The sequence below is a fragment of the Macaca fascicularis genome, chromosome 6, assembly GCF_037993035.2.
Source record: "Macaca fascicularis isolate 582-1 chromosome 6, T2T-MFA8v1.1".
Taxonomy (NCBI): domain Eukaryota; kingdom Metazoa; phylum Chordata; class Mammalia; order Primates; family Cercopithecidae; genus Macaca; species Macaca fascicularis.
Window position 1 is genome coordinate 168,797,453 of NC_088380.1, and position 23,108 is coordinate 168,820,560.

Genomic DNA, 23,108 nt, shown 5'->3' on the forward strand with positions numbered 1-23,108 from the left:
CATGTGTCTTTATAGCAGCGTGATTTATAATCCTTTGGGTATATACCCAGTAATGGGATGGCTGGATCAAATGGTATTTCTAGTTCTAGATCCTCAGGAATCACCACACTGTCTTCCACAATGGTTGAACTAGTTTACAGTCCCACCAACAGTGTAAAAGCATTCCTATTTCTCCACATCCTCTCCAGCACCTGTTGTTTCCTGACTTTTTAATGATCTCCATTCTAACTGCTGTGAGACGGTATCTCATTATGGTTTTGATTTGCATTTCTCTGATGGCTAGTGAAAAATTCTCATCTTGATTTCATGGTTAACCCCAAAATCATTCAAGAGCAGATTATTTAATTTTCATGTATTTGCGTAGTTTTGAGGGTTTCTTCTGGTGTTGATTTCCAGTTTTATTCCACTGTGGTCTGAGAAGATACTTGATCTTATTTCAATTTTCTTTAATTTATTGAGACTTGTTTTGTGGCCTATAACGTAGTATACCTTGGAGAATGTTCTATGTGCTCATGAGAAGAATGTACATAATGCAGTTGTTGGAAAGAATGTTCTGTAAATATCTGTTACGTTCATTTGTTCTAGGGTATAGTTTAAGTCCATTGTTTCTTTGTTGACTTTCTGTCTTGATGATCTGTTTAGTGCTGTCAGTGGGGTATTAAAGTTTCTGACTATTAGAATGTAACTGTCTACCTCATTACTTAGCTCTAGTAGTACTTTTATAATAGTGTTTATATGTTTATAATTATTTTTATACATTTTGTAAGTTTGGGAGCTCCAGTGTTAGGTGCATAGAAATTTAAGATTGTAATATATTCCTGTTGAACTAATGCTAGTTCCAGAAAGCATTAGAGCATTTGGTGTAAAGTCAATAGACATGTGAAAGAAATTGCTTAACACTTGAACTTTTGATTTTGTAGCCACTTAATTGTTCTCAAAAAGACATGATGAAATCTTCTACATTGACATATGTATACATGCTTACCAGATGGCTCCTTGTGCTCAGAATATTCTCAAGAAGGAGGAAAATTTACTTAAGCTGTGTATTAGTCAGTTCTCACACTACTAATACAAACATACCCCAAAATTGGGTAATTTATAATGAAAAGAGGTTTAATGGACTTGCAGTTCCAGGTAGCTGAGGAGGCCTCACAATCTTAGTGGAAGGCAGAGGAGAAGCAAAGGCATGTCTTACATGGCAGAAGGCAAGAGAGAATGTGTGCAGGGGAACTCCCCTTTAAAAAAACCACCAGATCTCATGAGACTTATTCACTATCATGAGAACAACACAGAAAGACCTGCCCCATGATTGAGTTACCTCCTACCAGGTGCCTCTCATGACACATGGGAATTATGGGAGCTACAGTTCAAGATAAGATTTGGGTGGGAACACAGCCAAACCATATCAGGCTATCACTGTGTCATCTCCAAAGGAAAGAGTCTATTTTGGTAGTTATCGATTAATATGGGTCTAAACTAACAAGGTGACTATACCTTGACATCAATACCTCAAAATTCAATGGGTTTGAGGATTTCTATCTTCAGGAAAGAAAGGATATGTATTAAAATTTTTTTAGGTCTTTTATTTTGTCCAAAGCTCAACAGCAGTTGTATGTCTTAATCAGGTAAGTGTAAGTCTGAATTTTTTGCTGTCCTTTCTTGTTTACTAAAGCTGTCCTTTCTTGTTTCCTTCTGAAAACTGATCAAGTGTTTGCTAAGGAAAACATCACTTCATTGTTTTTGTTTGTTTTTAACAGCATTAAAATCCATTTTGTTTGGATTGTATGTGTATTTCAAATTTTAAAGAGTAATACTTGCCCTTTGCAGAAAGCTTGAGAAACACAGAACAAACACAGAATTTAATTTTCATAAATCATTCATAAGCCACCATTCACATTTTGATGGTTTCACTTTCAGATGTATGTGTGTATATACAAGTTATCTATCTATCTATCTATCTATCTATCTATCTATCTATCTATCTATCATCTATCTATCCTATTCATATTGTGAATTCTGTTTTGCAGTCTGTTTTTTATATCTCTTAATTAAACATGGTAAATCATTTATTGAGTGGTAAATATTCTCATACATTTTGATTTTTAACAGCCGCATAATTTTTAGTTACAGGGAAATTACTTAAACAATCTCATACTTTTACATAGTTAAGTTACATGTTATTATAAAATTTTCTGCAATGATTATCATATATATAAATATTAGCTTACATCTCTGTTTATTAATTTCCACGTAATAGCTAAAAGTAAAATTGCTATGAAACAGACATGTTATATTGATATTGTGATCAAATCTTCATACCACTTATTTTTACCAAAGTACGGGAATAAAACAAAGTATAACTTAGCAAAACATACATTAATAATGAATACACTGGCCAGGAACAGTGACTTATGCCTATAATTCTAGCATTTTGGGGGCCAAGGCTGGCAGCTCACCTGAGGTCAGGAGTTCAAGACTGGCCTGGCCAACATGGTGAAACCCTGTGTCTAATACAAATAAAAAATTAGCCAGGTGTGGCACATGTCTGCAATCCCAGCTACTGGGGGAGCTGAGACAGGAGAATTACTTCAGTCGGGGAGATAGAGGTTACAATGAGCTGAGATTGCACCACTGTACTCCAGCTTGGGACACAGAGTGAGACTTCATCTCAAAAAAAAATAAATATAAAAATAAAATAAATTAAAAAAAACACAAATACACCAATATTCATAAAATAGAAATATAAAAATCCTTTGAATAAAGATGGATGTCAGGGCAGGAAAAATTATCCCTTTTCTGCATGTGTGATAAGCCAAATCAAACGGAAAATTGCCTCAGACATCAAGTTTTCTACTCAATTTGTTTCTTTGTTCAGAGAAAAAAAATAAAAGCAATGATTCATTTAACAAATTACTATCCAAATCAAAAGTTTGATAATTGTGTTCTCTTTTTAGCAAATTATAATTGTAGTTAATCTGCATGGAACTTTTTCATTTGTCAAACATACAGGTCTAAGCTAAATAAATTTTTCAGTAATTTTTAGGAAGGCGATCCTCTGTTGTTACTATTTAACAGATATAAGAAAACCTGAAGCTTAGAAAAGCACTCATCCAAAATCAAGCAGAACTTTTATTTGAATTCTGACATTCTGATACTAGACCCCAAAAAGAAGTTTACCAAATTCAAAAACACATCAAAAAGATAATACACCATGATAAAGTGGGATTAACCACAAGTATGTAAGGATGGTTCAACATAAGCAAATCAATAAATTTGATACATAATATAAAAAAAAAGAACAAAACCCACGTGATCATCTCAGTAAATGGAGAAAATTATTATTCAACATCCCTTCATGATGAAAAGTTTCAGCCAATTAGGAAATAAAAGAACATACTTCATTATAATAAAAGTCATATGAGACAAATGTATGGCTAACATCATACTAAATTGGAACAAGACAAGTATGCTCACTTTCTGCACTCTTATTCAACACAGTACTGAAAGTTCTGCCCAGAGCAATAAGGCAAGAGAAAGAAAGAAAAGGGCATCCAAATTGGAAAAGCGATAGTAACTTTTCTCTTCACAGGGACATGATCTCATACATAGAAAAACCTAAACACTCCATCAACAAACTCTCAGAACTGATAAAACCGTTTCAGTAAATGACATGGTTTGGCTGTGTCCCCCTTAAATCTCATCTTGAATTGTAGTTCTCACAATCCCCACATGTTGTGGGATTGACCCAGTGGAAGGTAATTTAATTATGGGGCAGTTACCCTCATGCTGTTCTAATGATAGTGAGTGAATTCTCAAAAGAGCTGATGGTTTTATAATAGGCTTTCTCCCTTTTGATCAACATTTCTCCTTGCTGTCACCATGTTAAGAAGGATGTGTTTGCTTCCCCTTCTGCCATGATTGTAAGTTTCCTGAGGCTTCCCCAGTCATGCTGAATAGTGAGTCAATTAAACATCTTTCCTTTATAAATTACTCAGTCTTGGGTATGTCTTTATTAGCAGCGCGAGAATGGACAAATATAGTACATTTGCGTGATGCTAATTCAATATTAAAAAAATTAGTAGCATTTCAATGTGCAGAGAGAAAACCAAGATAATACACCATGATCAAGTGTGATTAACCACAGGGATGCAAGGAATTGTACAAATTGAGTAGAAAACTCGATGTCTGAAGTAATTTTCCATTTGATTTGGCTTACCACATACGCAGAAAAGGGACAATCTTTCCTACCCTGACATCCATCTTTATTCAAGGGACTCTTTATTCAAAGGATTCAAAGGAAAAATAAATCAATAAAGCAATGCCTTTTACAGTAGCTACAGAAAAATAGAATAAAATATTCAACCAAGGAAGTGAAAGATCTTTAAAAGGAAAAGCATCAAATACTGATGAAGGAAATTGAAGAAGACACACAAAGATAATGAAAAAACATCCCATGAATTAATATCATGAAAATGACTATTCTATCCAAAGTAATGTACAAATTCATTGAAATACTTATTAAAATATCAATGACATTATTCCCAGAATTAGAAAAAATAATCTTAAAATTTGTATGGAACCACATAAGACCCCAAATAATCAAAGCAATACTGAACAAAAAGAACAAAGCTGGAGGCATCACACTCCTGACAACAAAATTTATTACAAGGCAATAGTAACCGGAACAGAGAGGTATTACTATAAAAGTAGACACATAGACAAGTGGAACAGAATAAAAAGCCCAGAAATAAATCCACATATTTACAGCCTATTATTTTTGACAGAGCTGCCAAGAATCTACACTAAGGAAAGAGCAGTTTCTTTCATAAATGGTGCTGAGAAAACTGAATGACCATATGCTGAAGAATAAAATGGAATCTATCTCTCACCACACACAAAAGTCAATTCAACATGAATTAAAGACTCAAATGTCAAACTTAAAACTATAAAACTACAAGAAGGTAACCAAAAACCTCTTCAACACATAGGTCTAGGCAAAGATTATATGCCTAAGATTTCAGAAGTACAGGCAACAAAAGCAAAAACAAACAAATGGGATTATATTAAGCAAGGAGACTTCTATGTAGCAAAGGAAGCAATCAACAGAGTAAAGAGACAACCCACAGAATAAGATAAAATGTCTGCAGTCTACACATTCAACAAGAGACTAATATCCAAAATGTGCAAGAAATTCCAACAACTTAACAGCAAAAAATGAATGATCTGATTTAAAAGTGTGCAAAGAATTTGCATAGAATTTCTCAAAGAATGATGGTTTCCAGCTGCATCCATGTCCCTACAAAGGACATGAACTCATCCTTTTTTATGGCTGCATAGTATTCAATGGTGTATATGTGCCACATTTTCTTAATCCAGTCTGTCACTGATGGACATTTGGGTTGATTTCAAGTCTTTGCTATTGTGAATAGTGCTGCAATAAACATACGTGTGGAAATCATCATTCTCAGCAAACTATCACAAGAACAGAAAACCAAACACCGCATGTTCTCACTCATAGGTCGGAATTGAACAATGAGATCACTTGGACACAGGAAAGGGAACATCACACACTGGGGCCTATTGTGGGGAGTGGAGAGGGGAGAGGGATAGCATTAGGAGATATACCTAATGTAAATGATGAGTTAATGGGTGCAGCACACCAACATGGCACATATATACATGTGTAACAAACCTGCACGTTGTGCACATGTACCCTAGAACTTAAAGTATAATTATAAAAAAAAGAAATAAATATCCTAAAAAAAAGAATTTCTTAAAGAAAAGATATGCAAAAGGCAAACAAGTTTATGAAATATTCTTCACCATCAATAATCATTGGGTAAATGCAAATCAAAACCAGGAGATCTTATCTCATCCCAGTTAGACTGACTATTATCAAAAAGAAAAAAATAACAAATGCTGGCAAGAATGTAGAGAAAAGGGAACTCTTACATACTGTTGGGGGGAAAGTAAATTAGCACAACCAGTATGGAAAACAGTATGGAGATTTCTTGAAAAACTCAGAACTACCAAACGATGCAGCAATCCCACTGCTGGGTATTTATTCAAAAGAAAGAAAATCAGTATATTGATGCAATATCTGCAACCCCATGTTTATTGCAACACTATTCACAATAGTTAATATATGAAATCAACCTAAAAGTTCATCAACAGATGAATAGATAAAAATGTGGTATACATATACAACTGAATACTATTGAGTCATAATAAAAATAAAATACTGTCATTCATGACAACATGGATAACCCTGAAGGACATTATGTTAAGTGAAAGAAGTCAGCCACAAAAAGAAAAATACTGCGTGTTCTAATTCATATGTGAGAACTAAATAAAAGTTGAGCTTATAGAAGTGGAGATCAGAATTATGGTTACTGTAGGCTGGGAAGCATAAAAATGAAGAGTAGAGCGAGAGGTTAGTTAATAGGAACAAAATTATAGCTAGCTGGAAGGAATAATTTCTAGTGCTCTACAGCACTGCATGGTGAATATAGTAAGCAATAATGTATATGTTCAAAAGCTAGAAGAGAGGATATTGAATATTCGCAACACAAAGAATTGATAAATATTTGAGGTGATGAATATGCTACTTACCCTGATTTCATCATTATACACTGGATGCATCTATCAAAATATCACTGTATCCCATAAATACATAAAATTATTATGTCATCTAAAAATAAAAGGAACAAAATTAGAAATTTACTTATGTGACTATATGCTTATCATTTCATCTAATTTTTCTTCTGTGTATCTGTACTGAAGAGCTAATTATGAGAGATAAAAACCTAGGAATAGAGAGAATCATTCTCATCTGACTTATATACATTGATATTTACATATATTAATTCACATTTCAATTTTCATCATTATCACCTACACAGCTTACCTATATTGCAATTGTTATTATCTGTTTTCCTTATTGTTTTTAAATTAAGAAATAATTTCTAAACTTTTACATATGAAAAGTACCTGTAACTACTATTTTGATTTAGAATTCAAACATCTTTCAAGACCCAAAAATGATCTATTATTCTGCTTCGAAACATTATCCCCTTTTTAAATGTAATCAGTATTCTGGCCACTAATACAACAGCTTAGTTTTCCCTCTATAAAATCCATGTTGATGAAATCATACAGTATATAGTATACATATTTTAGCTTTCTTAGAAATTTTCCAATTGTTTTCCAAAGTAACAATACAAATTTACTAGTAATGCAATTGATACCACATTGGTAACACTTGATGTTGTCAACCTTTTTAATATTAGTTATTCTGTTGATGTATAGTTGTATGGCATTGTGTTAATGATTTGTATCTCTGGTGATTAATGTTCCTCATTTCCTATTTGTTGTTCAGCTGATAAACTTGATTGGATAACTATTTGTGGTATTGGCAAATTTTTAAAAATGAGTTGTTTGTTTCTAAGTAGTGGGTTTTGGATTTTTTAATGTTTTTATCTCTTTGGCACAAGTGCCTTGACATTTTACTCTCTTCTTTAGTACAGGTATTATTTTTTAATGTTATGTATAATAAAAATCTTTGTATTTGCAAAGTAGTGAAGATATTCTCTAACATTTTTGTCTAGAAGCTTTATGATTTTAGCTTTTCCATATACATTTTCAATTCATATTGGATTATTTTTGTATATGGTATAAGATAGGCATCAGTTAATTTTTCCCACTTTTTTCATTTACCTCAGCACCATTTATTAATATCCAGTTATTTTCCCGTTAAATAATAATGTCTTATTTATGAAAAATCAAGTATGCCTATATGTAGGTACATTTCTGGAATTTCTACTTAATTCTATTGGTCTAATCATATCCCTTAATTACTGTAGGTTTATGTAAAGTCCAGAAATCTAGTGGTGTAACTTTTCCAACTTGGTTCTTCTTTAAACTCGCTTTAGTTAGTACTTCCAGCACAATGTTGAATGTGAGTAATGAGTTAGGCTACCTAGATATATTTTACTGTAGTTACTTGTCACCTTCCCTGCTAGTGACATGAGGGGATCTCTGTGACTTTTCACTGTGAGAACTTGGTGAGAATCCTGATGATAAAACTCACCATAATGTAGGAAGTCTCTTAAGACGGCAGTGGGAGTTTCACACTGTATAGCTTGTTCACACTCAAACTTCAGCCATTTATCAAAATTGCTACTTAGGTGATTACAAATTTATGACTCCATATCTCAGCTCTTCTTCTCTGATTTTAGGTGGTAGTCTGCTCTATGAACTTAGTTCTGTGATGGCCATAAGAAAATTATTGCTAAATGTTTCTCTTGATTTTTCTTGTTCTCAGGAGAGCAGTGACAACTTTCAACTCTATATATTGGAGCTGAAACCGGAAATTCTCTGCCAGATATATTTAATATGACAACTGTTCGAGTCGCAATCAAGTCTACTATTTCCTTTTTTGTATATTTTCCATATATGTTTTCATTTCTTTCATTTTTGTCACATTCTTCAAGATTAAGTATTTTAATTGTTTCATTTCAAAATGTCCATATGACTTTTTAAATGGATTCCCAGTTGTCGTTAACATAGGATTATTTTTATGCTGATGCCTTTGTCTACAATATCCAGTGTTTTGAACATCTTTGGTTATAATTTTACTGTCTTTTTTTCCTCTTTATTACCTGCTGCTTTTTCTTTCTTTCCTATTTTTTTTTTCATCGCATTGGACATCATGGAAGATATGTGGTGGATATATACTATATAACCTTTATTTAAGGAGCATTCTGAGGTAGACCCTTGAGACAGTGGACCTCGGGGACGTGCGACATACTGAGACACCACCTGGGGCAGCCAAGGAAGTGCTGGCCACATCCCACCCTAAACCCAGGCTGCACAGCTCACATGGCTCCAAAAGAGATTTGTCAGACAGTGATCTGTCAGGAAACACAATGATAAGACATCACTTTGTATCAAACTTTGGTTTTAGGCTTTGTTGAGTGAGTATTTTTGCTTTCTTAAAAATATGGCATGATCCTAATCCTAGATTATGCCTTCATTGGAGTTTCAACTGAAACCCAGACTGTCTATCAATGTCTCTTTAGCTGGACACACAACTTAAGCTCTCTCATCCAAGATGGAGGCATATAAATAGAAAAAACAACAACTTAAGCTCTATCTCCCCACTACTGTATAAGCTCTGAAATGTTTGCCCGGATCTCCAGCTTCCCAGTGGTTCTGCCTTCCAGACTTCCTGAAGTTTTCCCCTGTGGATGTGTAGGAGTTGGTAAAGACATTAACAAGGTTTGTTTACAAAGATTTTTGAAGCCTATTTCTTGCTTCCTTCTCTCTAGGACCAGGTTTCCCAAATCCCAACAGTCTGGCCAATTATCAATACTAAATCTATGTTCCCTGCCTGCAGAGACCACCATTCTCTGCTTAACAACCTATTTCCCTACACCACATTTTAGAGCAGGGATTAGCAAATATTATAGTAGGGAATGTAGTTTGCTGATCCCTTGTTTTCATGGGTTCTCAGGACAAAAGCCACAGTAAAAGTGAAGTTCAACTCTTGTATCTCCCTTTTTTCAATAATTTTACATATTATCCAGAAAATACAAAACAAACTCCCTATTGCTTGGAAATATTCTGTCCAGATTTTATAGTTTTTAAAATGTGTGTGTGTGTGTTTTACAGTGATTTTATCTGATGTCATCTTGTGCCATCTTTTATAGAACCAGTTGTGTGGTCTTATTATTTTCACATAAAGTTTGTAGTTAAATTATAAGAAAAGATAAATATTACTCTTGCTGTAAATCTACATATTCTCTGATTACATCAAAGGAAGATAGATGTAAGGCATAAAGTTTAGAGAGGGTAGAAGGTAAGGATGAAAGCAAAATAAAACAATGGGAAGGTGGGGTGAGCTCTTTTTCATACATTGTATTGATCAACCAGAGAAGTTGTACAGTCCTGTCCCCCTGTCTCAAAGATGAAGATCTAAGCAAGTACCGTGTCCTTTTTCTTAGAGCTCTTTTATTTGTTTTGAGTCATTTCTCTTTTTATTAGCATCAATCTTACACATACTCTGATCAGAACTAAATATAAATATCTCAGAGCAATATGTGAATAATATGAAGCTTGCTTGAAGTTTGAAATTCTCTTAACCATTTCCCATTTCCATTAACATATATAATTGATAGAGGCTGTTAGAATCTCCTGATCTTTTTTTTTTTTTTTTTTGTAAAAGAATGTCTGCATTAAGAATACATTAGAGAGCGAGGCAGAGCAAGATGGAGGAATAGAATGCTCCACCTATCACCTACCCCCAACCCCAGAAAAACACAAATTTTACAAGTATTTACACACACCCACACACTTTCATAAGAACCAAAAATCAGGTGAGTACTCATAGTATCAAGTTTTAACTTCATATCATTCAAAGAGGCACTGAGAAGTTAGAAAAAACAGTCTTGAATCTCAACACCATACTTCCCTGATCCCCAGCAGCACTTGTGTGGCTGGAGAGCTTCTCTGGGTGCTGAGAGATGGAAAATACAGCAATTTTGAGGGATTGAACTCAGTGCTGTTCTATTAGAGCTGAAAGAAAAATTGGACCAAACTGAGATGTTGCCTGCCACAGAGGGAGCATTTAAACCAGCCCTAGCCAGAGGGGAATCACTGATTCTAGAGGTTCAAACTTGAGTGCTGGCAAACCTCACAAACTAGGGCTACCATGTTCTGTGGTTTCAAGTAAATTTGAAAGGCATTCTAGACCACAAGGACGCAAAACCTAGATGAGTCCTAAGGCTGAAGTATGTCCAGAGACAGTGGACCTGGGTGACATGCCACATACTGAGACACCAGTTGGGGCAACTGAGCAAGTACTGGCATCGTCCCTCCCTAAACCCAGGCTGCACAACTTACATGGCTCCAAAACAGACCCCTTCCTTCTACTTGGAGAGGAGAGAAAAGGGGACGAGAGGAGAGGAGAGGAGAAGAAAGGAAAAGAGAGGAGAGGAGAGGAGAGGAGAGGGAAATGTGGGGAGGACTTAATCTTGTATCTTGGATACCAGCTCAGCAATAGTAGGATAGGGCGATGGTTCAGAGTCGTGAGGCTCCCATTCCAGACCCTAGCTAGCAGGCAACATTTTTAGACACACTCTGGGCCAGAAGGGAACTCTCTGCCTTGAAGGGAAGAACCCAGTCCTGGAAGGATTCATCACTTGCTAACTGGAGAGCTCTTGGGCCCTGAATAACCAGCAGCAATACCTAGGTATTACGTCAAGGTCCTTGAAAGAGCCGCTGAGATTTGCTGGCTTCAGGAGAGACTCAGCACATTCTCAGCTATGGTGGTTATGGTGCAAAACTCCTTATTCTTAAGAAAAGCAGAGGGTAAAGTAAAGGGGCCTTTGTCTTGCACCTTAGGTATCAGGAGACCTACAGTGGGTAAAACACCAAGCAGGCTCTTGGGGTCCCTGATTCCAGGACATCAACATCTCTTCATGATAAACATCCTTCATCATATTCAACATTCCTTCATGAATTCAACATCCCTTCATGATAAAAACCCTCAAAAAACTGGGACAGAAGAAACATACCTCAACATAATAAAAACCATATATGACAGACCTTTCAGGTAATATCATACTGAATGGGAAAAATCTGAAAGCCTTTCCTCTAAGATCTGGAACACGACAAGGATGCCCAGTTTCACCATTGTTATTCAACATAGTACGGAAGTCCTTACTAGAGCATCGGACAAGAGAAATAAATGAAGGGCATCCAAATTGGAAAGAAAGAAGTCAAACTATCTTGTTTGCAGATAATATGATCTTATATTTGGAAAAACCTAAAGACTCCACAAGGAAACTCTTAGAATTGGTTCATTTAGTAAAGTTGCAGGATACAAAATCAACATGCAACAGTCAGCAGCATCACTATATTCCAACAATGAACAATGTGAAAAAGAAGTTTAAAAAGTAATCTCATTTATGATAGCCACACGTAAAATTAAATACCTGGGAGTTAACCATATAAAACACTGATGAAAGAAATTGAAGAAAACACCAAAAAAAGGAAATATATTTCATGTTCACGGGTTGTCAGAGTCAATATTGTTAACATGTTCATACTACCCAAAGCAATCTACAGATTTGATGCAATCCCTATCAAAATACCTATCATATTTTTCACAGAAAAAGAAACAAATACTAAAATTTAGATGGAACCACAAAAGACCCAGAATAGTCAAAATTATTCTAAGCAAGAAGAAAAAACATACTGGAAGAATAACATTACCTGACCTCAAGTTATCCTACAGAGCTATAGTAATCAAAATAGCATGGTACTACATAAAAAACAAACACATAGACCAATGGAACAGAATAGAGAACTCAGAAACCAATACACACATCCACAGTGAACTCATTTTTGACAAAGCTGCCAAAAAATACACTGGAGAAGAGACAGTCTCTTTAATAAATTGTGCTGGGAAAACTTGATATTCACATGCATAAGAATTAAACTAGACTTTTATGTATCACCATATACAAAAATCAAATCAAAATGGATTAAATATTTAAATCTAAGACCTTAAACTATGAAACTATGAAAAGAAAATATTGAAGAACATCTACAGGACACTTTTCTGGGCAAGAATTCTAGGGCAATACCCCACGAATACAGACAACTGAAGCAAAAATGGGGACAAACGAGATCACATCAAGTTAAAAAGCTTCTGCACAGCAAGGGATACAATAAACAAAGTGAAGGGAAAACCCACAGAATGGGAGAAAATATTTGCAAACTACCCATCTGACAATGGATTAATAACAGGAATATAACAGGAGCTCTAACAACCCTACAGGAAAAAATCTAATAATCTGATCAAAAAGGGGGCAAAAGATTTGAATAGACATGTCTCAAAAAGAAGACATACAAATGGCAAACAGCCATATAAAAAAGTACTCAACATCATTGATCATCACGGAAATGCAAACGAAAACTACAATGAGATATATCATCTCATGCAGGTAAAATGACGTACATGCAAAAGACAGGCCATAACAAATGTTTGCAAGGATATGGAGAAAAGGGAACCCTTTTCTACATTTGGTAGGAATGTAAATTAGTACAACCACTATGAAGAACAGTCAGAAGGTTACTCAATAAACTAAAATCTGAGCTATCATATGAATCAGCAACCCCATTGCTGGGTATCTACCCAAAATAAAGGAAATCAGTATATCAAAGAGATGTCTGCACTCCTGTGTTTGTTGCAGCACTGTTTATAATAGCTAAGATTTGGAAGCAAGCTAAGTGTCCATCAACACATGAATTGATAAAGAAAATGTGGTACATATATACAATGAAGTACACAATGGAATTCAGCCATAAAAAGGGATGAGATTTAGTAATTTGCAACAACATGGATTGAACTGGAGATCATTATGTTAAGTGAAGTTAGCCAGGCACAGAAAGACAAACTTTGCATGTTCTTACTTATTTGTGGGATTTAAAAATCAACAATTGAACTCATGGACAAAGACAATAGAAGGATAATGACCAGAGGCTGAGAACGGTAGTGGAAAGTGGCGGGGAGGTAGGTATAGTTAATGGGCACAAAAAAAAAAAAAAAAAAAAAAAAAAAAAAACTAGAAAGAATTAATAAGACCTACTATTTGATCACACAACAAGATAACCATAATTAATAATAACTTAATTGTGCTTTTTAAAATAACTTAAAGAGTGTAATTGGATTGCTTGTAACTCAAAGGAAAAATGCTTGAGAAGATGGATACCACATTCTCCGTGATGTGTTTATTTCACTTTGCATGTCTGTATTAAAATATTTCATGTATCCCATAAATATATATACCTACTATGTACCCACAAAAATTAAAAATAAAAACAGTGAAAGGGAATACATTACAAAAATGCCTTCAGAGAAAGTTGCGTCGTAGAGCTTAAATAATAATGTTACTTAAGAAGAAAAATTACCGAGGGGGCGGAGCAAGATGGCCGAATAGGAACAGCTCCAGTCTCCAACTCCCAGCGTGAGCGACACAGAAGACCGGTGATTTCTGCATTTTCAACTGAGGTACTGGGTTCATCTCACTGGGGAGTGCCGGACGATCGGTGCTGGTCAGCTGCTGCAGCCCGACCAGCAAGAGCTGAAGCAGGGCGAGGCATTGCCTCACCTGGGAAGCGCAAGGGGGAAGGGAATCCCTTTTCCTAGCCAGGGGAACTGAGACACACAACACCTGGAAAATCGGGTAACTCCCACCCCAATACTGCGCTTTAAGCAAACAGGCACACCAGGAGATCATATCCCACACCTGGCCGGGAGGGTCCCACACCCACGGAGCCTCCCTCATTGCTAGCACAGCAGTCTGTGATCTACCGGCAAGGCAGCAGCGAGGCTCGGGGAGGGGCGCCCGCCATTGCTGAGGCTTAAGTAGGTAAACAAAGCTGCTGGGAAGCTCGAACTGGGTGGAGCTCACAGCAGCTCAAGGAAACCTGCCTGTCTCTGTAGACTCCACCTCTGGGGGCAGGGCAATAACAAACACAGCCGAAACCTCTGCAGACGCAAACGACTCTGTCTGACAGCTTTGAAGAGAGCAGTGGATCTCCCAACACGGAGGTTGAGATCTGAGAAGGGACAGACTCCCTGCTCAAGTGGGTCCCTGACCCCTGAGTAGCCTAACTGGGAGACATCCCCCACTAGGGGCAGTCTGACACCCCACACCTCACAGGGTGGAGTACACCCCTGAGAGGAAGCTTCCAAAGCAAGAATCAGACAGGTACACTCGCTGTTCAGAAATATTCTATCTTCTGCAGCCTCTGCTGCTGATACCCAGGCAAACAGGGTCTGGAGTGGACCTCAAGCAATCTCCAACAGACCTACAGCTGAGGGTCCTGACTGTTAGAAGGAAAACTATCAAACAGGAAGGACACCTACACCAAAACCCCATCAGTACATCACCATCATCGAAGACCAGAGGCAGATAAAACCACAAAGATGGGGAAAAAGCAGGGCAGAAAAGCTGGAAATTCCAAAAATAAGAGCGCATCTCCCCCGGCAAAGGAGCGCAGCTCATCGCCAGCAACGGATCAAAGCTAGACGGAGAATGACTTTGACGAGATGAGAGAAGAAGGCTTCAGTCCATCAAATTTCTCAGAGCTAAAGGAGGAATTACGTACCCAGCGCAAAGAAACTAAAAATCTTGAAAAAAAAGTGGAAGAATTGATGGCTAGAGTAATTAATGCAGAGAAGGTCATAAATGAAATGAAAGAGATGAAAACCATGACACGAGAAATACGTGACATATCCACAAGCTTCAGTAACCGACTCGATCAACTGGAAGAAAGAGTATCTGCGATTGAGGATCAAATGAATGAAATGAAGCGAGAAGAGAAACCAAAAGAACAAAGAAGAAAAAGAAATGAACAAAGCCTGCAAGAAGTATGGGATTATGTAAAAAGACCAAATCTACGTCTGATTGGGGTGCCTGAAAGTGAGGGGGAAAATGGAACCAAGTTGGAAAACACTCTTCAGGATATCATCCAGAACTTCCCCAACCTAGTAGGGCAGGCCAACATTCAAATCCAGGAAATACAGAGAACGCCACAAAGATACTCCTCGAGAAGAGCAACTCCAAGACACATAATTGCCAGATTCACCAAAGTTGAAATCAAGGAAAAAATCTTAAGGGCAGCCAGAGAGAAAGGTCGGGTTACCCACAAAGGGAAGCCCATCAGACTAACAGCAGATCTCTCGGCAGAAACTCTCCAAGCCAGAAGAGAGTGGGGGCCAATATTCAACATTCTTAAAGAAAAGAATTTTAAACCCAGAATTTCATATCCAGCCAAACTAAGTTTCATAAGTGAAGGAGAAATAAAATCCTTTACAGATAAGCAAATGCTTAGAGATTTTGTCACCACTAGGCCTGCCTTACAAGAGACCCTGAAGGAAGCACTAAACATGGAAAGGAACAACCGGTACCAGCCATTGCAAAAACATGCCAAAATGTAAAGACCATTGAGGCTAGGAAGAAACTGCATCAACTAACGAGCAAAATAACCAGTTAATATCATAATGGCAGGATCAAGTTCACACATAACAATCTTAACCTTAAATGTAAATGGACTAAATGCTCCAATTAAAAGACACAGACTGGCAAACTGGATAAAGAGTCAAGACCCATCAGTCTGCTATATTCAGGAGACCCATCTCACATGCAGAGACATACATAGGCTCAAAATAAAGGGATGGAGGAAGATTTACCAAGCAAATGGAGAACAAAAAAAAGCGGGGGTGGCAATACTAGTCTCTGATAAAACAGACTTTAAACCATCAAAGATCAAAAGAGACAAAGAAGGCCATTACATAATGGTAAAGGGATCAATTCAACAGGAAGAGCTAACTATCCTAAATATATATGCACCCAATACAGGAGCACCCAAATTCATCAAGCAAGTCCTTAGAGACTTACAAAGAGACTTAGACTCCCATACAATAATAATGGGAGACTTCAACACTCCACTGTCAACATTAGACAGATAAACAAGACAGAAAGTTAACAAGGATATCCAGGAATTGAACTCATCTCTGCAGCAAGCAGACCTAATAGACATCTATAGAACTCTCCACCCCAAATCAACAGAATATACATTCTTCTCAGCACCACATCGTACTTACTCCAAAATTGACCACGTAATTGGAAGTAAAGCACTCCTCAGCAAATGTACAAGAACAGAAATTATAACAAACTGTCTCTCAGACCACAGTGCAATCAAACTAGAACTCAGGACTAAGAAACTCAATCAAAACCGCTCAACTACATGGAAACTGAACAACCTGCTCCTGAATGACTACTGGGTACATAATGAAATGAAGGCAGAAATAAAGATGTTCTTTGAAACCAATGAGAACAAAGATACAACATACCAGAATCTCTGGGACACATTTAAAGCAGTGTGTAGAGGGAAATTTATAGCACTAAATGCCCACAAGAGAAAGCAGGAAAGATCTAAAATTGACACTCTAACATCGCAATTAAAAGAACTAGAGAAGCAAGAGCAAACACATTCAAAAGCTAGCAGAAGGCTAGAAATAACTAAGATCAGAGCAGAACTGAAGGAGATAGAGACACAAAAAACTCTCCAAAAAATCAATGAATCCAGGAGTTGGTTTTTTGAAAAGATCAACAAAATTGACAGACCACTAGCAAGACTAATAAAGAAGAAAAGAGAGAAGAATCAAATCGACGCAATTAAAAATGATAAAGGGGATATCACCACCGACCCCACAGAAATACAAACTACCATCAGAGAATACTATAAACACCTCTACGCAAATAAACTGGAAAATCTAGAAGAAATGGATAATTTCCTGGACACTTACACTCTTCCAAGACTAAACCAGGAAGAAGTTGAATCCCTGAATAGACCAATAGCAGGCTCTGAAATTGAGGCAATAATTAATAGCCTACCAACCAAAAAAAGTCCAGGACCAGATGGATTCACAGCTGAATTCTACCAGAGGTACAAGGAGGAGTTGGTACCATTCCTTCTGAAACTATTCCAATCAATAGAAAAAGAGGGAATCCTCCCTAACTCATTTTATGAGGCCAACATCATCCTGATACCAAAGCCGGGAAGAGACACAACAAAAAAAAAGAGAATTTTAGACCAATATCCCTGATGAACATCGATGCAAAAATCCTCAATAAAATACTGGCAAACCGGATTCAGCAACACATCAAAAAGCTTATCCACCATGATCAAGTGGGCTTCATCCCTGGGATGCAAGGCTGGTTCAACATTCGCAAATCAATAAACATAATCCAGCATATAAACAGAACCAAAGACAAGAACCACATGATTATCTCAATAGATGCAGAAAAGGCTTTTGACAAAATTCAACAGCCCTTCATGCTAAAAACGCTCAATCAATTCGGTATTGATGGAACGTACCTCAAAATAATAAGAGCTATCTATGACAAACCCACAGCCAATATCATACTGAATGGGCAAAAACTGGAAAAATTCCCTTTGAAAACTGGCACAAGACAGGGATGCCCTCTCTCACCACTCCTATTCAACATAGTGTTGGAAGTTCTGGCTAGGGCAATCAGGCAAGAGAAAGAAATCAAGAGTATTCAGTTAGGAAAAGAAGAAGTCAAACTGTCCCTGTTTGCAGATGACATGATTGTATATTTAGAAAACCCCATTGTCTCAGCCCAAAATCTCCTTAAGCTGATAAGCAACTTCAGCAAAGTCTCAGGATACAAAATTGATGTGCAAAAATCACAAGCATTCTTATACACCAGTAACAGACAAACAGAGAGCCAAATCAGGAATGAACTTCCATTCACAATTGCTTCAAAGAGAATAAAATACCTAGGAATCCAACTGACAAGGGATGTAAAGGACCTCTTCAAGGAGAACTACAAACCACTGCTCAGTGAAATAAAAGAGGACACAAACAAATGGAAGAACATACCATGCTCATGGATAGGAAGAATCAATATCGTGAAAATGGCCATACTGCCCAAGGTAATTTATAGATTCAATGCCATCCCCATCAAGCTACCAATGAGTTTCTTCACAGAATTGGAAAAAACTGCTTTAAAGTTCATATGGAACCAAAAAAGAGCCCGCATCTCCAAGACAATCCTAAGTCAAAAGAACAAAGCTGGAGGCATCACGCTACCTGACTTCAAACTATACTACAAGGCTACAGTAACCAAAACAGCATGGTACTGGTACCAAAACAGAGATATAGACCAATGGAACAGAACAGAGTCCTCAGAAATAATACCACACATCTACAGCCATCGGATCTTTGACAAACCTGAGAGAAACAAGAAATGGGGAAAGGATTCCCTATTTAATAAATGGTGCTGGGAAAATTGGCTAGCCATAAGTAGAAAGCTGAAACTGGATCCTTTCCTTACTCCTTATACGAAAATTAATTCAAGATGGATTAGAGACTTAAATGTTAGACCTAATACCATAAAAATCCTAGAGGAAAACCTAGGTAGTACCATTCAGGACATAGGCATGGGCAAAGACTTCATGTCTAAAACACCAAAAGCAACGGCAGCAAAAGCCAAAATTGACAAATGGGCTCTCATTAAACTAAAGAGCTTCTGCACAGCAAAAGAAACTACCATCAGAGTGAACAGGCAACCTACAGAATGGGAGAAAATTGTTGCAATCTACTCATCTGACAAAGGGCTAATATCCAGAACCTACAAAGAACTCCAACAAATTTACAAGAAAAAAACAAACAACCCCATCAAAAAGTGGGCAAAGGATATGAACAGACATTTCTCAAAAGAAGACATTCATACAGCCAACAGACACATGAAAAAATGCTCATCATCACTGGCCATCAGAGAAATGCAAATCAAAACCACAATGAGATACCATCTCACACCAGTTAGAATGGCGATCATTAAAAAGTCAGGAAACAACAGGTGCTGGAGAGGATGTGGAGAAATAGGAACACTTTTACACTGTTGGTGGGATTGTAAACTAGTTCAACCATTATGGAAAACAGTATGGCGATTCCTCAAGGATCTAGAACTAGATGTACCATACGACCCAGCCATCCCATTACTGGGTATATACCCAAAGGATTATAAATTATGCTGCTGTAAAGACACACGCACACGTATGTTTATTGCAGCACTATTCACAATAGCAAAGACTTGGAATCAACCCAAATGTCCATCAGTGACAGATTGGATTAAGAAAATGTGGCACATATACACCATGGAATACTATGCAGCCATCAAAAAGGATGAGTTTGTGTCCTTTGTAGGGACATGGATGCAGCTGGAAACCATCATTCTTAGCAATCTATCACAAGAACAGAAAACCAAACACCGCATGTTCTCACTCATAGGTGGGAACTGAACAATGAGATCACTTGGACTCAGGAAGGGGAACATCACACACAGGGGCCTGTCATGGGGAAGGGGGAGGGGGGAGGGATTGCATTGGGAGTTATACCTGATGTAAATGACAAGTTGATGGGTGCAGCACACCAACATGGCACAAGTATACATATGTAACAAACCTGCACGTTATGCACATGTACCCTACAACTTAAAGTATAATAATAATAAATAAAAAAAAAAGAAGAAGAAAAATGACCTAATAAAGTTTTTAACCTGAAGCTCAAATTTCTTGAATATTAATTAAATTCTTTAAGGAAGACATTTTTCAAACCCAAATAAATGAAAATAAGTGATACTTTTTCCTAAGTAGCTAGGAAAAGTTGGGGAAAAAACTCCAGAAAACTTACTTAGAGGCAATACTTACGTCTCAAGTAATGTAGGTATTCAAACTCTGAGCATGATTCAGCTCAAATCCTTCACTCTACCTGAAGTGATGTTTGCAAATACTAAAAATAACACCAAGTTGTTTGTATTTACCAGCATTGCATTTGTAAAATCACAAACCCATTGCATAGAAATGTCCTTGATTTATATTTACCTCAAGTTAGCTAAATCCGACAGGAAGTAAAGAATTCTAATCTGTTACAAAGATACATTCTTTGCTGTAACTGCTCAAGGTATATATGCATGTAGAAGAAAGATTTGAAATAATTCCAAAATATAGTGTTGTTAAATTGCCCATAGAAAGTACCTAAAATTTCTCTAAGTTAACTCCTTACTTATCATATAGCTAATATTCTCACTCTAAATGTGAACTTTCAAAATATTTTAATAAATATTTTTAGAGATATGGTCTCACTATGTTACCCAGGCTTGTCTCAAACTCCTGACCTCAAGCCCTAATGATCCTCCTGCCTCATCCTCCTGAGTAGCTGAGACTACAGGCACAAGCAACCTTGCCCCACTTCTAAATATAAATTTTAACATGTGGAATTAAAAATTAAAGGACGTTGAGGAAAGCTCTATTTGACATTTATTGCAACTGATGACCTACGGACAGATAGACTCACTTTGTACAGCAAGAGCCCCATGAGTTATTTCTAAATATCCTAAGAGCTAATTAATACTTACTGAACACTTAAAACCGTGTCAAACACCACACGTAAGTTATCTTTTCAGCTTTCCCAATACATTATAAACTATTATGCCCATTATGTACAAATGACTAGGGACCCAAGATGGTCAGGTAACTCACAATTCTGCAAACTCGTCAGTGTCAAAGCAGTGTCACACTAGGTCTCTCAGTTAAAAGCTGAGAATCTCAATGCCTTTGACATTTTGCCTCTGAGCTAAGATAACAGTTATGAAAAATTAGTTCTTTTGGGTTTTAGTCAATTAAGCTATAAGCTCAGAAAGACTGAGACCACTTCTGTTGATTATTTTATTCACTCATTTGTTATAATTCATTTAACAAACATTTATTTAATGAAGATCCACTGGGCATTAGAAATTTAAAACAAGACAGAAAATAATCCTGTATCATGAAAATTACATTCTAGTAAGGAAGACAGTAGCATAGTAAGAAAAATAAACAAATAAGATAATTTCTTTTAGTGCTAAGTTCTATGAAGATTCTAATGTGATAGAAATGGGTTAAGTTTGGCTAGAGTGGTCATGTGAGACCATTTTTTCAGAAGAAATATTGGAGTTTATAAATGCACAACTCTCCATCAGCATTTTGAAGACAAGATTTCACATCTGTCGTCTTAATTTTGATTAATTCAAATTCAATTTTTTTCTCCATTTCTTTAAAATTACTTCAGATGAAAAGTCACAGAGCCCCTCAGATGGAAATGTCTCCTTCTGTTGCTAACATTCTTATTTTTAATCACACTTACTGCTTCATAGTAAGAACATTTTTGAAAAGAATGAGCTTCTATAATAGTATAACTTTGAGGAAAAGGTGATTATTTTTCCCATCGCCTGTCACTTATCAATTCAAAGGACCTCTTTTGCCACTGTGAGTCTTGTTGAAGATGGCTCTAATAAGTGAGCGAAGAACAATCTGCTTTAGTAAACGAGGCATATCAATTCATGAGATGGCAGTGAGTTTCTTTCTTTTCTAATGTTAGAGAAAATATTAACCAACTAGGTGAATGAGGGAAATATAGTGATAATATCCAATAGTCATTTGGGCACTATCTTTTTTTAGTTTTCCTGAATTGAATAACTGTCACTACTCACACGAACCAAATGCTTCTCTCATGTTTACCTTAAAATATAACAAAAAAGAATTCAGGCTAAATTTTTTTAATCACAAAATTCTTATCACTTTCATAATACACCACAATATTTATTGCTTGCTCACTTTACTAAGGCAATCTCTGAATTAAATTTTTGTTTGTAATATTTCCAGATAGCATCTGAAAGTCTGAAATAAAACCTCTGTATATAGAGGAAATTAGAAACTTATCTTTCACTGGGGAAAACGTATCACAGAGGAGAAAGACTTTAATGATATTCTTCTTTTAGAGGACGAGATAGCCAACAACTATTAAAACTCTGAAATAGCATTGTAAATTGTAATTATATATTGTTTCCCTATGGCCAAACTATGATTAAAAGAATATTTATATTCTTGTTACCAAAAAGGTACAGCACATTTTTTTTTCTTTTGCCTCCTGTTAATTGAAGCTATATAATCTCTAAAGGCGAGAATAGAGCCATCTGCTCTTTCTTCTTCCTTTAATTAGTTTGTGTTGGCTTTGACAAGGTGTTACTGAAGATTTATTGCAAACAATTTCACTGTGCTGGAACCTAGGTCCTGTTGCAAATCTGAGTGCCCTATGGCTTTTGTATGTGGTTTTTCAAGGGGCTAATTTCCAAAAGAAAGCTCAGAATCTGTACAAGAGGCATAATACAACTGATGTCCTACTCGATGGACTGTTGCTGAAGGCAAGATTCTGTCACTAAAACTCTTATTTTGTTAACTTTTTATTGTTATCTTGTCTGAACAATCAATATGTCTTTCTAAATTTTTGTTCCACAGATGTTCAGTCCTCTTTCTCTAGGACTTTCTTTGTAAGCTCCATTAGGGAAGGTTGTTTAAAGAATAAATGTTTCCTTTTTTCCTCACTTGCTGTCTCTTTGAAATGTTCTTGAATAGTGATGCTTTTCCTCCTGAGAATGTTCTAATAATTAAGTTTTCATGGAAACATA